The following is a 16,017-nucleotide window of genomic DNA, read 5'->3' as shown; positions in this document are numbered from 1 at the left end:
TTAGCTACATAGTCAGTTTGGGGCCATGTCTCAATAAGCAAACAAACAAACTGAAACAAAACAAAACACTCACAAAAAAGCCCCAAATAAACAAACTAATTAAAAAAAAAAAACAAAAACGAAGTACAGGTTGATCTCCAGCCTATTTGGTGCTGAGGCCAAACTATCTGTGAGGCCCTGTGACCTCCCAGCTCTTCCACACAGCCATGCTGCCGCTGTCGGCTGCGGTTGGCACCCCTAGCTGGAGTTCCACTTTCTGCCTAGAGCAGCATCTCTCAGCTACCCCAGCGCTGACTTTCTTACATTGCCAGCAACATGCACACATCCCCCAAAGTGCTGTGGGGCTCCAGGGATAATCCTGACTGGAAGCCCCCAGACAGGTGCCATTTCTTCCCCCAAATTGTCAGAAAAATCTGCTTGAAGGTGTGGTATGCCTGATTGGTTCCTGATGACCTTGAATGCTTGTGTATACAGGAACAATGGGATGATAAGAGGCTGGAACAAGCTGCCAGGATCTTGTTTCTCACACACTGGTGGGTATGCCCAAGGGAGGCTCCATGGCTCCCACTTCCTGGCTTAGAAAGGAGGATCTCTGTGAGTTCGAGGCCAGCCTGGGCTACCAAGTGAGTTCCAGGAAAAGGCGCAAAGCTACACAGAGAAACCCTGTCTCGAAAAACCAAAAAAAAAAAAAAAAAAAAAAAAGTCCTCCAAAGATAGCTAGCCGTCAAAGTGGCCTGGGGCCCATCAGCCTCTTTTCATCACTTGACAAGGTCGCTGGGCTCTGGAGAGACCAACCTTCCTCTTCCCCTGAAACACCAAGGCACTTTGATGTCAGCTCTAGAGAAAGCCTGGGAACCACACGCTCACACTGTCACCCCTGCGGGGAATAGTGAAAGTGGGGGTGGGGGGGGTGGGAGGGGGTGGGACAGAGCATCCTTCCTGGAAAATGCACTAACCTTGTTTCTAGCACACTGGGAGGCTGCAAATATGAGAACCAGGCCTGCTACCTCTGCAGCCCCCTTGGAAGGTGGTCAGGTGGATGTTGATAATGACAGGACCACCAGCTGGGGCTGCTTTGGAGCTGCAGAGGCCACCGCTTCAGTTGGGAATGAGGATATTTTTAGGGCTGAATCTGGGTCTTCCTTCTCTCCCTCCCTCTGATGCTAAGTAGCCATCTGTATCTCCCAGGCAACGTCCTCAAGCTGCATCCTAGAAAAGCAGGATGGGGAAGTGATTGCTGTTAAATACAGAGTGTGGGGATGCTGCATCATTCATTCATTCATTCATTCATTCATTATCTGTTAAGAAAAAAGCTAGATACTGCTTTTGCCTAATGATTTCTTTGAATCAATTATATATACTCCCAATCCAGCAGGCCTCTCTATGGTGACTGCTCTGTATTCTGAGTTTTGACGCCCCTATCCCCAGTCTTCTCATTCCTCATCTCACCCCCAGGGAGCTGTTTAGCAATGGAAATCTGAAAGATAATAAGAGTCTCTGGCCCAAGAAACCACAAGACTTATCCAATTCCTCTACACCAGTAGTTCTTAACCTTCCTAAGGCTGCAACCCTATAATGCAGTTCCTCATGTTGTAGTGGACCCCCAACCATAAAATTATTTTCACTGCTACTTCTATAACTGTGATTTTGCTACTGAGCAGTGTCTTAGTTCCTAAGACCATCAGAAATATGTATTTTCTGGTGGCCATGACCCACAGGTTGGGAAACACTGCTCTACGGGCAGCCCCATCAACGCCCAGCTTGCCATGTTTCTGAGCTAAAACTCAGTCCACCACAGCTACCAAGCAAGAGTCTTTCTCAGCAGAGCCCTAAGAAATGAAAGGCTTGTCTACAGAAGAGAGGATGTATGGGTAAATTCTTATTTTTGAGCAGCCAGGACTTCTGTGCTAGCCCAGCAATATGGGACATGCATGCAATCCTGGCATTTGGGAGGCTGAGAGACAAGACAGCTGTGAGTTTGAGATCAGCCTGTCCCTCTCAGAGTCAGCAATGAGTGAGTTGTGCAGACTGAGTGGGGTCCATCCTGGGGATAAAACTCACAAAAGTAGATTGAACTCTGAAGATGCTTAAGAGACAAACCTTCAGAAACCTCAAGGGCTGGAAGGAGGAACACACAGCAAAGACTATAGAAAAACGGGGCCCAGGTTTGGGGGTGAGGGGATTGCTGCCTGCACTTGCCTGGCCAAGGGGCATGCCTCTCCAGAGGGCATTCCAGCAGCCTGGAGTCATGGTACCGTTTGCTTTCACCTCCTAAGCCTTGGGTCAGTTCAGTTCTAAGAACATTTATGGACGCTGTATTGGGCCAAGGGCCCCAGGGGAGAGTCAGCCCTGGTACTTGCCATTTGACTCCTATTTTCCTGGTCTCTGCTATCACAGCGACTGCACGAATTTCACAAGACTCCCAGCCCCCAACCACTCATTCATAATTTTCTCTGAAATGATGAGGGGCATGGCCACTCAGGAAAGCGGGCAGGGCAGAGGATTGCCATTCTACATCCAAGAAAGGGAAGATGCAGTGGCCCCAGATAACGCGGATGGTCTGTGTCACCACCCCCTTTCCCACAGCTTTAGCCAAAGCAAGGCCAGTTCAGGGCAGGACCTAAGCAAGGAAGACTGCACTCGGCAAAGCAAGGAATGAGGGCCCACGAGTGCCAGGCAGTTCTAGAAGCCCTTCGCTGCTCCCTCCAGTCCAAAAGAGGACAGTGAGGTTGGCTTTGCAGCTGCCTAGGCCAAGTATCGTGAGGCCCAGCCCTCGCCTCTCCCTCGACATCAGAACACCAAGGCCAGATGTTCACCTCTCAACAGCCCAGGGTTCGGTCTCCGACCTGTGGCCAGGGTGGGAACGGCCAGCCGCTCCCGGGACTGGGGCAGGGCTTCAGCCCACGTGCGCTGCAGCGGTAGTAGTCGTCCTCAGCCTAGGATTGACTGGGAGGGCGCTGGGGTGGGTTCCGCGCTGCATGATCATTGGCCGTGCGTCTCAGGCCTAGGGCGGAGCCTCGCCCTCAGAGGCCCTGTCATTGGCCAAGCCCCCGAAGGGGGCGTGCCCCAACCGGGTCCTCCGCAGCTCGCAGAACCGCAGGCACCCGGCCGGCTCAGCCTGCGCCGGGCCGCCTCGCTCGCTCGGGGCTCGGCAGGCGGCCCGCGGGGTCCCGGATCGCTGCGCCCGCAGCCGGAGACCAAGGCAGGCGCTGACTCGAGACCCGGAGGCCCGCCAGACCTTCGGTAAGACCGAGCGGGAGTGGGCTCCGTGGCGCGCGGGAGCGGGTGGGGACTGTGCCAGTCCTAGCTGGACTCTGCGCCCTATCGGGCGCTCCGGAGGGTCAGGTGCGGCAGCTGCGTCCGCGATCTTAGACCCACCTGCCAGGCGCGCCGTGGGCTCTCCACCAATCAAAACTGCCATTCTAACCTCAGAAAACACAACACACCAGCGCAGAGTGGGCGCCCTTTGGCAGCAGGGTCGCCTGTCATCGTTCAGGGGACCGTCCCCAAACTTTGCTCCATACGATTTAGGCTCCCGTGCCTTTCCCATCCTCTCACTGAGCGCCTTGCTTATTTTTATTTTATTGTCTTTTTCTGCCTCCCTTCTTCTCCTCCCGCCTTGATAACAGGAAGTTAAGTTGGGCCAAATGTCAGTGGCCTGGCCGGCAGTGGGCTGGGACCCGGGCTGGTTACTTGGCCAGTGGCAGCGCTTCCAGGGACCGCGCTACTGTCTCCTCTATATCCTGGGACCCCTGGCAGCCTGTGCTCGTCCCCGGACTAGGAACACCCCATTCTTGCGTCCCGCCCTAACGCTGGCTGACCAGCCCTGGGCTGGGGTCCCCCTTGCAGCCTCTGCCCCGCAGCAGCTGTCTGGAGAGGGCGGGGTTAACTTATCCCAGGCCAGCCTCAGTCTCAACCGCACCCTCACCGGCACAGCTGGGAAGGGCCTTTACCGGACCGGGAAGAGGCGTGCTGAAACCAGAGTACTCTCGTGTCTCCTTCCACATTGTTTATTCTGGGCCTGGGTTTCTAAAGTGGAAAGAGCTCTCATTTGCAAGGCCACTAGCTGCCCACTATGTCTTAGGTGGTTTAGGGGGAGGATAAAGTCAGTAGCCAGTTCCTTTGGGGACAGACCCGGAGGGAAAAAAAGCCAGAGGCTAATTGGCCTTCCGCATTCGCGTCCCCCGAGTTCCCTGGCACCTGTGTCCTCTGTGTGTCAGTCACCTCCGCGGGGGCAGTGGACCTAACAGGTGGGCCACCAGGACAGTCCATGCCCCTTGTTCATGCCCCAGAGATTTCAAAGGCAATCAGTGTTGCCTTCTTCAGACGCAGTGAAGTGGGCACAGGTTGGGTCCTGGTGGTTACTTTCCAAAAAGCCTGAGTTGCGTCCTCTCCTGGCTCTGTGCTTGCTTCCTACCAGTTTGCCTGGTGGCTGTGGGAATATGCTCTGTGTGCCTGGAGCCCCCTGGCCTTTGAGAGATTCTGGGGATTGCAGGAGTAGTTTGCAAATCACTTGACCAGACAGCCAGCGGACGCACTGCAAACTGCCCCTCACTGTGTCCTACAATGGAGGGGCTCTGGCAGTGTTAGCTGTGATAGGGAAGGATTGACTGCTTTAGAGGAAAGACATCTCTGTGGGGCTGGCGTTTCCAGTAGTCTAAAATTGTATTCATTGAAATAACTTGGACTCTTAGAAGGAACTCAGGCTTGTTCTTTCTGCAGTGGGTGTGGGGCAGGTTTTGGAATATGCTTTTAAACCCAGTTTGAACAGTGTCCTTCCTAGGAGCTGCAGAGAACAGCCCCAATTCTTCCCTCCTGTGATGGGGGGTGGTGTCTCTCTGTTCTCTCCACCATGTCTACATCTCTACCTGGGTTTACCTTCCAGTCTAGGCCTGACTCTGCTCACTTTCTGCTGCTGAATGGTAGAGGATCTGCCTTCCTGTTGGAGGACTTGGCTGGCTTGGAAGGGGCTGAACATGGCTAACCCAAGAAGTCTGCAGAGTGCTAACAGTCCCTGTCCTTTGAAAAGCCTGGAAGAGGATGCTGCATTCTGGGATTGCTCATCTGGGATTGCTCATTCTTTACCTCAGGAGCATCTCATGATGCTCTGTAGTAGTTGGGGCTATCTATGCCCATTTTACAGATTAGAAAACTGAGATGCAGAGAGATTGCTACTGGCCCCATCAGACTGCTAGAGTCTCACAATGATTCTAGCTTCCAGCTGTTTGGGAAGGGGATTAAACACCACAGGAAGCAGGGAAATCTTGGACACCCTCTGGACTTGAGGGGCTTGGTACAGATAGCCCCTGTTGGTACTGACCAGTTTCCTAATGACAGGTGAGTGGGTCTTCCCACCCCACTATGAAATGGCACATAAACCCCAGCTGGTTATCACAGTCCTCCTGGCTCTTTGCTGTGTGTTCCTCTTACACTAGTCTCACTGGGGCATCTACCACCATACAGAGCAGTCTCCTGTCAAAAAATACTACAAGGCAAGCCACAGCAGAGAATCCAGGGTTCAAGGCCAGTCTAGGCTATATAGTGAATTTGAGGATAGTTTTAGCTACACAGCAAGACTTTGTCTCAACAACAACGAAGAGCAGTGGGTAGGTATCATAGGCCCATAATCCCAGCCCTGAGGAGGCAGAAGCAGGAGGATTGCTGTAAGTTTGACACCAACCTAGTAAATATAAGTTCTAAGTCAGTCATGGCTGTATCAAAAACAAACAAACAAACAAACAAACAAACCAAAACCAACCAACCAATCAAACACATATATATGTATGTATGTATACATACACACACACACACACACACACACACACACACACTTATATAATTTTTTCCATAAAAATAGGATGGTGTAATGAGCCCTGCCTATACCTCCCCCAGCTCCCCAGCCATTAAAGTGATGCTGCATTGTGCTAACTCCATGCGTTTCTTTTACTTTTCTCTCGGTTCTGTTTTAAACTTCCCTTTACTTATTTGTTTGTTTATATATATATATCTACTATATGTGTGTACATGTATGGGCGTGGGTACCATAGTTCTTGTGCAGAGGTCAGAGGACAGTTTGGGGGAGTCGGTCCTCTCCTTCAACTGTGTGCGTCCCTGAGACTGAACTCAAGTTGCCAGACTTGGCAGCAAGCACCTTGACCTGCTGAGCCATCTTGCCACCCCCTCCCTGGATTTTTTCCTTCTGGAATATTTTGAAGCTGATTTCTGATGTCGTTGTTTATGTCACTTTTCTTCTATACAATCTTTTGATTGTACAGAATCTTTTGAACCACACATCGCTTCAAAAGAGTATCCCCTTGCAAATCGTCATTGTTGCACAGGACAGAGACAACAGTAATCTTACGGCGTCACCTGTCCACATCCAGATAGGCGTACAGGCCTGCTTGTCAGCAATGACCTCTCCAGCTGTCTGCTAGAGTGAGGCTCTGTGCATGCGCTGTATTTGGTCACCGGTGCCTCGCTGCCTGCTGTGAACAGGAGAGGGTCCCCTCCTCTCCATGAGCAATTAACCTCCATCTCAAGAGCTCATCCCCCCAGGGATCACAGCCTCTGGAGACTGTCCCTCTCTGGATCCTCAGGAACAAAGCCTACACACAGGGGACACACAGCAGAGGCTGCTCAGTGGCGTAGCAGCCACTCGAGGGGCGTGCTGTGAATGAGGGGACTGTCAGGGGCTCCCGTGACTGTGGTGCGTGTTTGGAATGATGACTTGCTCACGCTCGTGTGGCAGTCACAGCAGTGAGCGTCAGCCCATAAGCATCCTGAAATAATAGGAGAACTATTTACAACACTCACCCTCGCCCCTTTGGTCTGTGGTGTGGAGCCCAGATGGCCACGTGTGTGCCCTCAGCAGCAGCTGGCCCTGCCCATCACACATGGCTGACAGCAGCTGAGTTCATTCTGTTAAAGTTTTGAGTTCAGTTCCATCGAGGCCGAGTTGTGACTCTGACACAGGACTAGGTAGAGAGCAGGGTGTGTCTCCTCTCCCTCCCTCCTCTGAGCAGACCCTCTCCTCCCAGTCAAGGCCCTTCCCACCACAGCCCTCCCCCTGAGGGAAGACTTAGAGTTTTGCTTTTGTTATCTTAGTTTCTTTTTTTTTTTTTCTTTTAGCTTTTTTGAGAAAGGGTCTTATGTTGCCCAGGCTGGACTTGAACTCAATATGTAGTTGATAATGGCCTCGAACTCCTGATCTCTACTGCCTCTTCTTCCCAAGTGCTGGGATTATGCACGTATACCACTAACTACAGTTCATCTTTTTAATTTTTTTTTCAGCAAATGTAACAACATTTTAATGCTTCTGTTATGTCAGCATTTGAGTTGATATTTTCCTTTCTTATTTACTTTTTAGGGTCTTTGGTTGGTTGGTTTTTATACTGGAGACCAAAGTCTGAGCCTTCTCATGCATGTTAGTCAAGCATTTGACCACTGAGCCACGCCCTCTGCCCTCTTTAAAGGTTTTAATCTTGAGAGGTGGTCTTACTAAGTTGCCCAGGCAGGCTTTGAAGCCTAGGAAGGCTTTGAACTTAAGCTCCCCGTGGCTCAGCCTCCCAGAGACCTGGGATTGCAGGCATGGACCACTAGGCATGACGTCACCCTTTACTTTCTTTTTCTCCCTCAAATTTATATAGTAAAAAATGTTTTCATGACAGGAGAGCCATATTGTAATCTTTCTAAAACCAGGCCCTCAACTGCTTGGGTGCCTGTAGACAAGCTTGGACTCATCTCGTGCATTGCCTACAGCTGTGTGTATTGACAGTACCTCAGTTACTGGGATTTTGAAATTTGCTCAGATCATAAATATTGTTTGTATATTAGGTTCATCTTGTTATTCTGGAGGCTGAGCCATCAGAGATGGCACAAGAGCAGGCAGGCCCCAGCTCCAGCCTCCACTGCCCTCTTGGGAAAATCCTGAAGGACAAATACCTGTGCACCTCACTCTAGGGTCCCCCGACCCCCACTATGCTAGCTTCTCCTTTCTTCTGGGCCCCTGCCCCAGGTGTAGAACACATGACTGGAACCTGATGAGAAGGTGCACCTTCTAAAGCATTGATCCTCCTGATGCCAGTGGCTGATATTAAAGCTGGCGAGAGAGATGGTGCCAGAGCCCCTCTGGTCATAAACTGCCACTGTAGGGTTGCATCTGCTGTGAGTCTGATTTGGGGATGCTCTCTTCTCTGTCAGATCTTGAAGAATCATCATCATCCCTGTGCCCCAAGTACACAGCACACTGCCTTTTGTGGTACCGGGTGCCAGATGTGGTCGGATTTCTTCCAGTCTCTTGCTCCGTCCCTGTGTGCCCATCTGAGCATTGCTGTAGTCATCATGGGGAGAGATTCCCAGGCTCAGTGAGCATGCAGGGCACTGTGTCCACATAGTTAATACTGCGTTTGCCGTGTTGGAGACTTTAGGGTTTTTTGTTTGTTTGTTTGTTTGTTTGTTTGTTTGTTTGTTTTTGCAGGTCTCATTGTGTAGCCCTGTCTGACCTAAAACTGTATAGACCAGGATGGACTCACTCATTGGCAACTGCCTGCCTCTGACAGGTGCTGAGATTAAAGGCCTTTGCTACCGGTCCAAACTTATTTTTATTTTAAAGACAAGGGCTCATGTAGTCCAGGCTGACCTCAAATTTATTGTGTATGTGAGAATGACCTTGAGTTTGTGGTTCCCCTGCCTCCACGTAGTCCCTGAGTGCTGGGGTATAGGTATGCACCATGGCCATTTTATATAGTGCTGGGGTTCACACTCAGGGAGTTTTTTGTGTAGGGCAAGCACATTCCCAACTGAGCTACAGCCTTCGGGCTTAGTGTGCTCTAGATGTGAATTAATGCTTCTCCATGGGCCTGTGTTCCTTCCTCCCCTGAATCTCCATCTCTGTGGCTTCCTGGATGTCTTGTGGCTCAAGCGTTCCTCCTCTAGCTTGCCTGCATCTCTTTCAGGTATAAAAATGTTACAGCAGGCCCTTTCCTAGGCCACAAGGTATGTCCAGAGCTCATGTCCTTTTGGCTACCTTCAGGAGCCCGGCAGCAAGGAGCTAGACAGTTGTTGCTGGGCCCTGTACTGTTAGAGCCACAGGTTAGTGGAACATTCTCAGGCCCAAGTTTCAGACACACCCAGCCCAGAAGCTCAGCGCATGCCAGAAACAGGGGTGAGTGTCTAGAACACGCTGTCCCGCCCGGCCTTGCCCCCTTCCTATCAGTGTGCTGAGCTGCAGAGACGCCTCTTTACTCGCAGACTGAATACTGGCCTTGGCCACTCAGCTCAGCACTGGCTGGATCTAAGCCTCAGGGTTCTGGGAGCCAGGAGCATGAGGAGCAGGGAAGGATGATGACGTACATCAGAAGAGTCACTCAGACCCTTTAGTCACTGAAGAGAGCTGCTTCCTGGAGTAGATAGACCCAAGTCTGTGGGGGATCTGGCTGCTGACTCCTGTGTTAGGTGCCTACTCATCCTAGGGCGCCATGTGCAGTATTCATGAAGTTGATAGCTCCATGTGTGGGGGCAGCTGGCTCTTTAACACGTGGATACAAAGGTGGTAATGGACAAGAGTTTCTTTCCGAAGGAAGTGGGTATCTGACAGGCAAGTGTAAGGGTAAACAGAGGGGAGGGAGGACACACATGTATGTACTCACTCTAAAACATGCACATGGATGCATGGTGCTCACTGGTACACATAGGGAGACACTGTATTCATCCGTTCACACACATGGATACACAGTACTCTCCCTACTCGTGTGCACGCGAAAGACACACACACACACACACACACACACACACACACACACTCATGGTACTTGCCCCAACACACCTGTATAGATGCATGGTTTTCACCTCCACACACAAGGATGTGTGGAATTCACCATCACAAACACATAGATGCATAGAACCACCCCACATGCACACAAGAATGGATGGTAAAACACTCCATACAAAAGGAGCTAGTGAAAACCCAATCCTCCATCCTTCCCTCAGCCTCCATCCTTCCCTCAGCCTCCATCCTTCCCTCCATCCATGTGCTCTTCTCACAATGGTGGTTGCTGTTCCAAACCTTCTGTAGACATGCTGTGGGCACATTCTTCAGCCCATTCCATGCTCTGTTTTTCCTTCTGTCTGCTGGGCAGTGACCAGAATGGGAAGAAACAGGACCCACAGGGCCCCAGAGACTCAACAATGAGTTAGCCCAAACTTAATGACTGCCTCCTCCGTGAGATTCACCACTTCTCCATCAGGATCCCTTTTTGTTAGATCTGGGGGACTCAGAGCGTCTAAGCACCGAAGATAAACATCAGGAGCAAGTTCTCCAGGCAGGTGATAGAGGCAAAAACAAGCAAGCAGACCAAAGAAGCATGCTATGACAGACATGGGTTCGAATCTTAGCCATGAGGCCTTGGAAAGTTTTGTGAACCTTATCATTTAACCTACAAAGAAGAGGTAGTCACATTTATCTTGAGAGACTGATGTGGAGATGAAATTAAAATATTTACAAAGTGCCCTGCTGCCGGGCGGTGGTGGCACACGCCTTTAATCCCAGCACTCAGGAGGCAGAGGCAGGAGGATCTTTGTGAGTTCGAGGCCAGCCTGGTCTACAGAGCGAGATCCAGGAAAGGCACAAAGCTACACAGAGAAACCCTGTCTTGAAAAACCAAAACAAAAAACAAAAAACAAAAAAAAAACAAAGTGCCCTGCGTAGGTGTGCATTCCAATACCTCCCTTTTTTCTACCTAAAAAGAGTGGTCAGTTTCCATAATGAATATCATGTATGGCCTCCTGCAGAAGTCAGCCAGTTCTCCATTTTCCCCCCAAGCTGAGCTTTTTCTGTCTGCCTGTCCACTGCCCCCCACTCCACTCCACCTCCATCCCACCCAGCCTGTCAGCACCCCATCCTTCTCTGCCCTTCCCCACAGCCTCCTCCTCACTTCCGTCCCTTCTTCCCTGGCGAGCAGTAGCTTCCTGGAGAGGGCTCCCTGTTTATGGTTGCTCCCTGGGGTGTTTATGCTGCCTCTGCTTCACAAGCTCCTAGCAGATGTCTGTTTATTGCTGAGACTTCATCTTCAGCCAGAGAGAGGAGAGGCCTTTTTTTTAAAGATCTCTAATTGTGGTGGCTGCACAATACGGCTTAGATTGCCTCCAAGTCTAATTTGTCATGCTCTCCAGCTCTACCCATTATGAAACCCTTCAGATGCTGGCAGAGAGACCTTATATGTCCTGATTTCAGAGCGGCATTTAAATTTAGCATCCAGTTGTAACCACTTAGAAAGGTAGGCCAGGGGAGTGTGGGCAACCAACAGTTTGTCTTCTATCCTGGCTCAGACAGATGGTGTGAATGAGAGGAGCATTTTTGTAGCCATAGCAACGGCAACCCTCCTTCCCGCCCCCTCTTTCCACCTGCAGGCTTGAGTAGGCATTCAGAGGCTGCCATGAGATTAGCTGGCAGCTTGGGAGTTTTATCTTCCCGTTTGGACTGGGGTGGGGATTGAGGTGCTCGGGATAGGGGCACTGGGGTGGCTTTAGGTGATTCTGACCTCTGTGCCAGAGGAGGAAGAGAGAGTATGAGTCACAGAGCCATGGGATGTCAAGTTGGAAGGGCCCTCTGATGTCATGGTCATAAAGTTCTCAACCCTGCCTTGAGTTTATGTGTGTGGGATAAGGGGCTCAGACAATGTGTTTTTATTTTTATTTTTTATTTTTTTTGAGGCAGGGTCTTACCATGTAGCACAGTTGGCCTTAGCTTGCAATCCTCCTGCCTAAGCCTCCTGCCTACTGGGATTTCAGGCATTTACCCAGCTCCAGCCTTCTGTAAGGAAGGACAGTGTAGTGTAGGGTGGACTAACCTTGGCCTCGAGATCTTTCCCTATCAGAATACATCCCCAGAGCCTTGGGGATTAAATTCCTACCTTTGTTTTCTTGGCCTCTGATACAAACCCAGATTTTTTTTTCCCCCAAGAAAGGGTTTTACCTATGTTGTCCTGGCTGTCCCGGAACTCTCTATATAGACCAGGATGATCTCAAAATTACAGAGATCCACCTGCCTGTGCCTCCCAGGTGCTGGGATTAAAGGCATGCGCCACTACACCCAGCTCACAAACCCAGATTTTGACTGGGAAGGGCAACTGTCTGTAGAGATTTGTTTGTCTCAAATTGGCTTTCTGCTGAACCTTGAGAAAATGCACCAACACGGGCCAGTTGGGCATCGTGGAAGAGGGCTGCAGAAAAGGCTATAAATAGGTGCTGGGGTGACTACCAACAGCTGTGGGCTCAGGCTCGTTAGTGCCCGGCAGTGTGCAGCTGTTGTGCTGGGGCCCAGATCCAATCGTTCTTCTATTGCCCAGAGTGAGGTATGTAGGACCAGCTTCTTGCTGCTGCCTGCACCCCAGGACTGGGTATGGAATGCACACAGTGGGTGCCAGCCAGAGGACTTCTTGGAGGAGGAAGGGGTAGGGCCAGCTTGTTGGTCACAAAGCGCCTTGGAAGATGAGTAGGGTGCCCTCAATAGAAATGAGCAGAGGCCAAATGACATGTGCAGGATGTGAGCCAACCCAAGAGGCAGGAGGAAGCCACCAGAAAGGACTCCGGCCCCTAATCCTCAGGCCAGGTAAGTTTAGGAGGCCTGCACCGCTCTCCCAACACTGAATGCTAACTAAATACTAAACTGTTGTCTACACTGAGAGGTACCCTAGGAAGTGGAGTGGAGCAGTTAAGGCAAGGCTCTAAGGCTTCCTCTGTGCCCTGGCTTTTGTCTTGTAACCTCCTTTGTGGTTACAGGGTCTGTGTACGCAACCCTGTCTTCCCACTTCTAAGTACAGTAACCCATTAGGCAACTCTCCAGCTAGGGTTGTAGAATACAGTCCATCCATCCTTTCCTGCAGGTTGTATTCTGTAGAGAAAAAAGCAACTGCCCCCTTACACCCTTTCTTCCCTTCTTCCAGGTCATTTTTAGGGGAGGAAATGCAGACATAGAGGTACTGACCCTAGAAACGGATCGGGAGGTTCCTGCTTGCCTGTGGTAAGTCAAAGCAGCAAGGCGGGGGTGGGGACTGGAGCCCAGGGATGCCCTCCTCCAAAGGAGCAGCCTGTGAGAGAATTGTTTCTGTAGGGGTCAGAAGCTTGCAGAGCCCAGCATCCCATCTGAAATGCTGCTGACTCTCTCCCTTCCCTCCGTGTCCTGGCCAGGAATGGGAGGGGAAGGCTGTGCTCAACATCCACCTGCTGCTGGTGTTAACCTGGTGGGCGGGTGGCATGGCAACCTGCTGTGTTTACAGTTTTGACATTTGAGCAGAGCTGCGGGCACCTGTCTCTCATGTTCGTCTTGGGGACACCCTGGGTTTATGTCATGGAATAAATTGCTCTTGCAAGCCGCAAGTGGGAAGAATTGAGTACTCAGGGGATCTGGGGCTGAGGTATGGTAGGGAATCCTCTCTGCTCTTCCTCCCTCCCTCCCTCCCTCCCTCCCTCCCTGTCTTCCTCCCTTCCTCCTCTCCTTCCTCTCTATTTCTCTCTCCTTCTCCCTCCCAACCTCCCTTTCTTTCCTTGCATCTGTTGCCCCTGTGGGAGCCCAGGTTGGCTCCTCCATGACCGACTGATCTCTCGGCACATTTGCTCTGCAGTTCAAGACCTCTGTCTATTGGAGGCGAGTTGTCACAGGCACGACTGGGTTTTGGGTCAGGTTTAGTGACATTATTTACCCCACAGGATGTATGTGAAGATTCAATAGGGCAGTGAGCTCAGCACAGCCACCAGTACCCGAGACACCAGTGAGGTTTTGTTTTTGTTTTTATTTTTTTTTATGGGTCAGAGTTCCTCTTTCCTTCAAGTCTCCCATTTGTATTGTATTGTTCCATAAGTGACGTTTGCCCTGAAGCAGTGGCTTTTTAAAGAGTGCCTCAGTTGGGACACCGTCACAGGCAATAAAGAGATAGGGGAGGCTTGCCTCCTTGGTGAGGCCAGCGCCCCACTGGACTCAGAACTGTAGGGTGAGGAGAGTCCTGATCCCACTGGGTACTTCATTAATTCCATTCATTGTCATTTAAATATTACTCTACTAGGCATTAGACAAATGTTTTTATATTATTCCCGAGTTTTGCTTGTTTAGTTTTTTGAGAGTACGGATCTCATCTGGTAGTCCAGGCTGGACTGGAACTCACACTCTCTGTAGTATAAACTCCTCAAACTCATTCGCCATGTAGGCTAGACTGACCCTGACCCTCCCACCTCAGCCTCCTGCATACTGAGGCATGCATCACCATACTTCATTTATTTCATATTCCTTTTGTGTGCATCTAAAAAGAGAATAAAATTGGTTACAGCATTTCTGGACCTTCTTCACACTCAGGGTTCAGCTCTTCAACATCTCATTTGGATCTGCCCTAGTTAGCATTGACTGTCAACTTGACACAGCCTAGAGTCACCTGGAAAAAACTCTCAGTTGAGGAATTGTCTTTATCAGGTTGGTCTGTGGGCATGTCTGTAAAAGATTATTTTGACTGCAAATTGAACAAGCATGCTGGTTAATTTTTTTAAAATTACATTTTATCTATCCATTTATACGTATGGATGGGGATGAGAGTGCCTACCACAGACCCCATGTTGAGGTCAGAGAACAACCTGCAAGAGTTGGTCCCCTCCCTCTACCATGTGGGACCCAGGAACCGGATTCCAGTTATCAGGCATGGTAACAGGCGCCTTTACCTTATGAGGGTGCCTGGTCACTGTTTTCCTATTCTGATCCAATTTGGACTTTGTCTTGTTTTTCTTGAGACAGGGTCCCAATATGTGGTTTAGGCTGTTTTGAACTCGCAGTCCTGAGTGCTGTGATTCAGGCATGCATCACCATCCTGAGTGCTAGGATGCAGTCATGCATCACTTTAAATGCTGACTTGTTAAATTCCAAGCTGCCTTGCTCTGAGGACCATTTCAGCTTTGCATGTAGTGACTGCAGCACCCAGGTCACCACCACACAGGGTTCTCATACAGCCAGAGAGCACTCTTTAGGAGACTTCAGACTTTAGCCAGCTTGCTTTGAGAGCACAGATTCCAGTTGGCCTCTTGGTTCCATCCCTTTCCCTCTCTGACCTAACAAGATTCCCACTGGCAACCAGATGAGATCTGACTGTTGCCACTCTCCATCTGCTTTGACATTATATGCTCCAACTTCCCACAGGGCTCCAGGACCACGTTCAGCTCTGGGTCTGATACAAAAAGTCACTAAGATACAAAAGTCACTAAGCCATTAAGTGTCTCCTCTCCAGATGTGGACAGCACTCTAGGCTCAAGCTATTTTGGCCTGGAGGACTTGGAACTCATTAAAACTTTTTAGACATCCTTTAAAAACAAAACAGTGCTGGGGATATGGATGAGTGGTAGAGTATTTCCCTAGCATGCTCAAGGCTCCAACAGTGAAAAACTAAAAACAATAACCAACAATAAGAAAAAAACATATAAAGCTAAACCAAGCTCCTATCTCATCTGAGTGCCCCATGTCACCCCAGGGTAAGTTCTTGTGTCTGCCTCTGTCTCTTGTCTCAGTCTGGAGGATGGAATCACACTTCTGAGTCTCAGTCTTCTCAGTCCTAGCCAAATCTAGGAGCCCTTTTCTCTCCCCAGCTGTTAGGAAGGTCTGTTATCCTCAGATCCCGCGTACCAACTTCCCCTTCTGTGGTTCACAAACTTCACAGGAAATGGTTGTTTTTCCTCCACATTTCCTGTGTCCTGGTCACTTAGCTGGCTCTGCCGTTGCTGTGGGAACTAGGGCATTAGGCTAGTCTTGTTACCATGGAAGCTGCCTCCCTCTTCTGGAAGATGAAGGTCTCAGAGAGGCCAGGCAGCCCTGGTCAGTAGCCACTGGGGTCCACCCGCCCCTCAGGACTAGCAGCTTTCTCTGGCCAGCTGCATTCGTGCTGGCAGTTGGCTTGAGGCTTCCACCCTGAGCAGCCTCTTGCCTCAGTCACTCAGTCCTGTCACTTGAGGGCTCTATGTCTCACAGGCTTTCCATGTGAAGATTATTTC

General features: G+C 50.3%; 1 protein-coding gene across 4 annotated transcripts in view; it reads left to right on the top strand.

Annotated features, from left to right (window-relative positions):
* Positions 1-3,092: 3,092 nt before the first annotated feature.
* Mical2 (microtubule associated monooxygenase, calponin and LIM domain containing 2) overlaps positions 3,093-16,017 on the top strand; it is a 133,838-nt gene continuing 120,913 nt past the window's right edge. The window contains exons 1-2 of one of the 4 annotated variants that reach the window (XM_052714751.1): positions 3,093-3,243; positions 12,942-13,018. The gene's annotated coding sequence lies outside the window, so the exon portion shown is untranslated. The remainder of the gene's footprint in view (positions 3,244-12,941; positions 13,019-16,017) is intronic. The other 3 variants (XM_052714749.1, XM_052714752.1, XM_052714750.1) reach the window with 3 other exon arrangements.

Source organism: Peromyscus californicus, unplaced genomic scaffold, assembly GCF_007827085.1.
Source record: "Peromyscus californicus insignis strain IS unplaced genomic scaffold, ASM782708v3 Scaffold_4__1_contigs__length_199733344, whole genome shotgun sequence".
Classification (NCBI taxonomy): domain Eukaryota; kingdom Metazoa; phylum Chordata; class Mammalia; order Rodentia; family Cricetidae; genus Peromyscus; species Peromyscus californicus.
The sequence above is the reverse complement of the archived record's forward strand: the minus strand, read 5'-3'. Positions and strand labels throughout refer to the sequence as shown.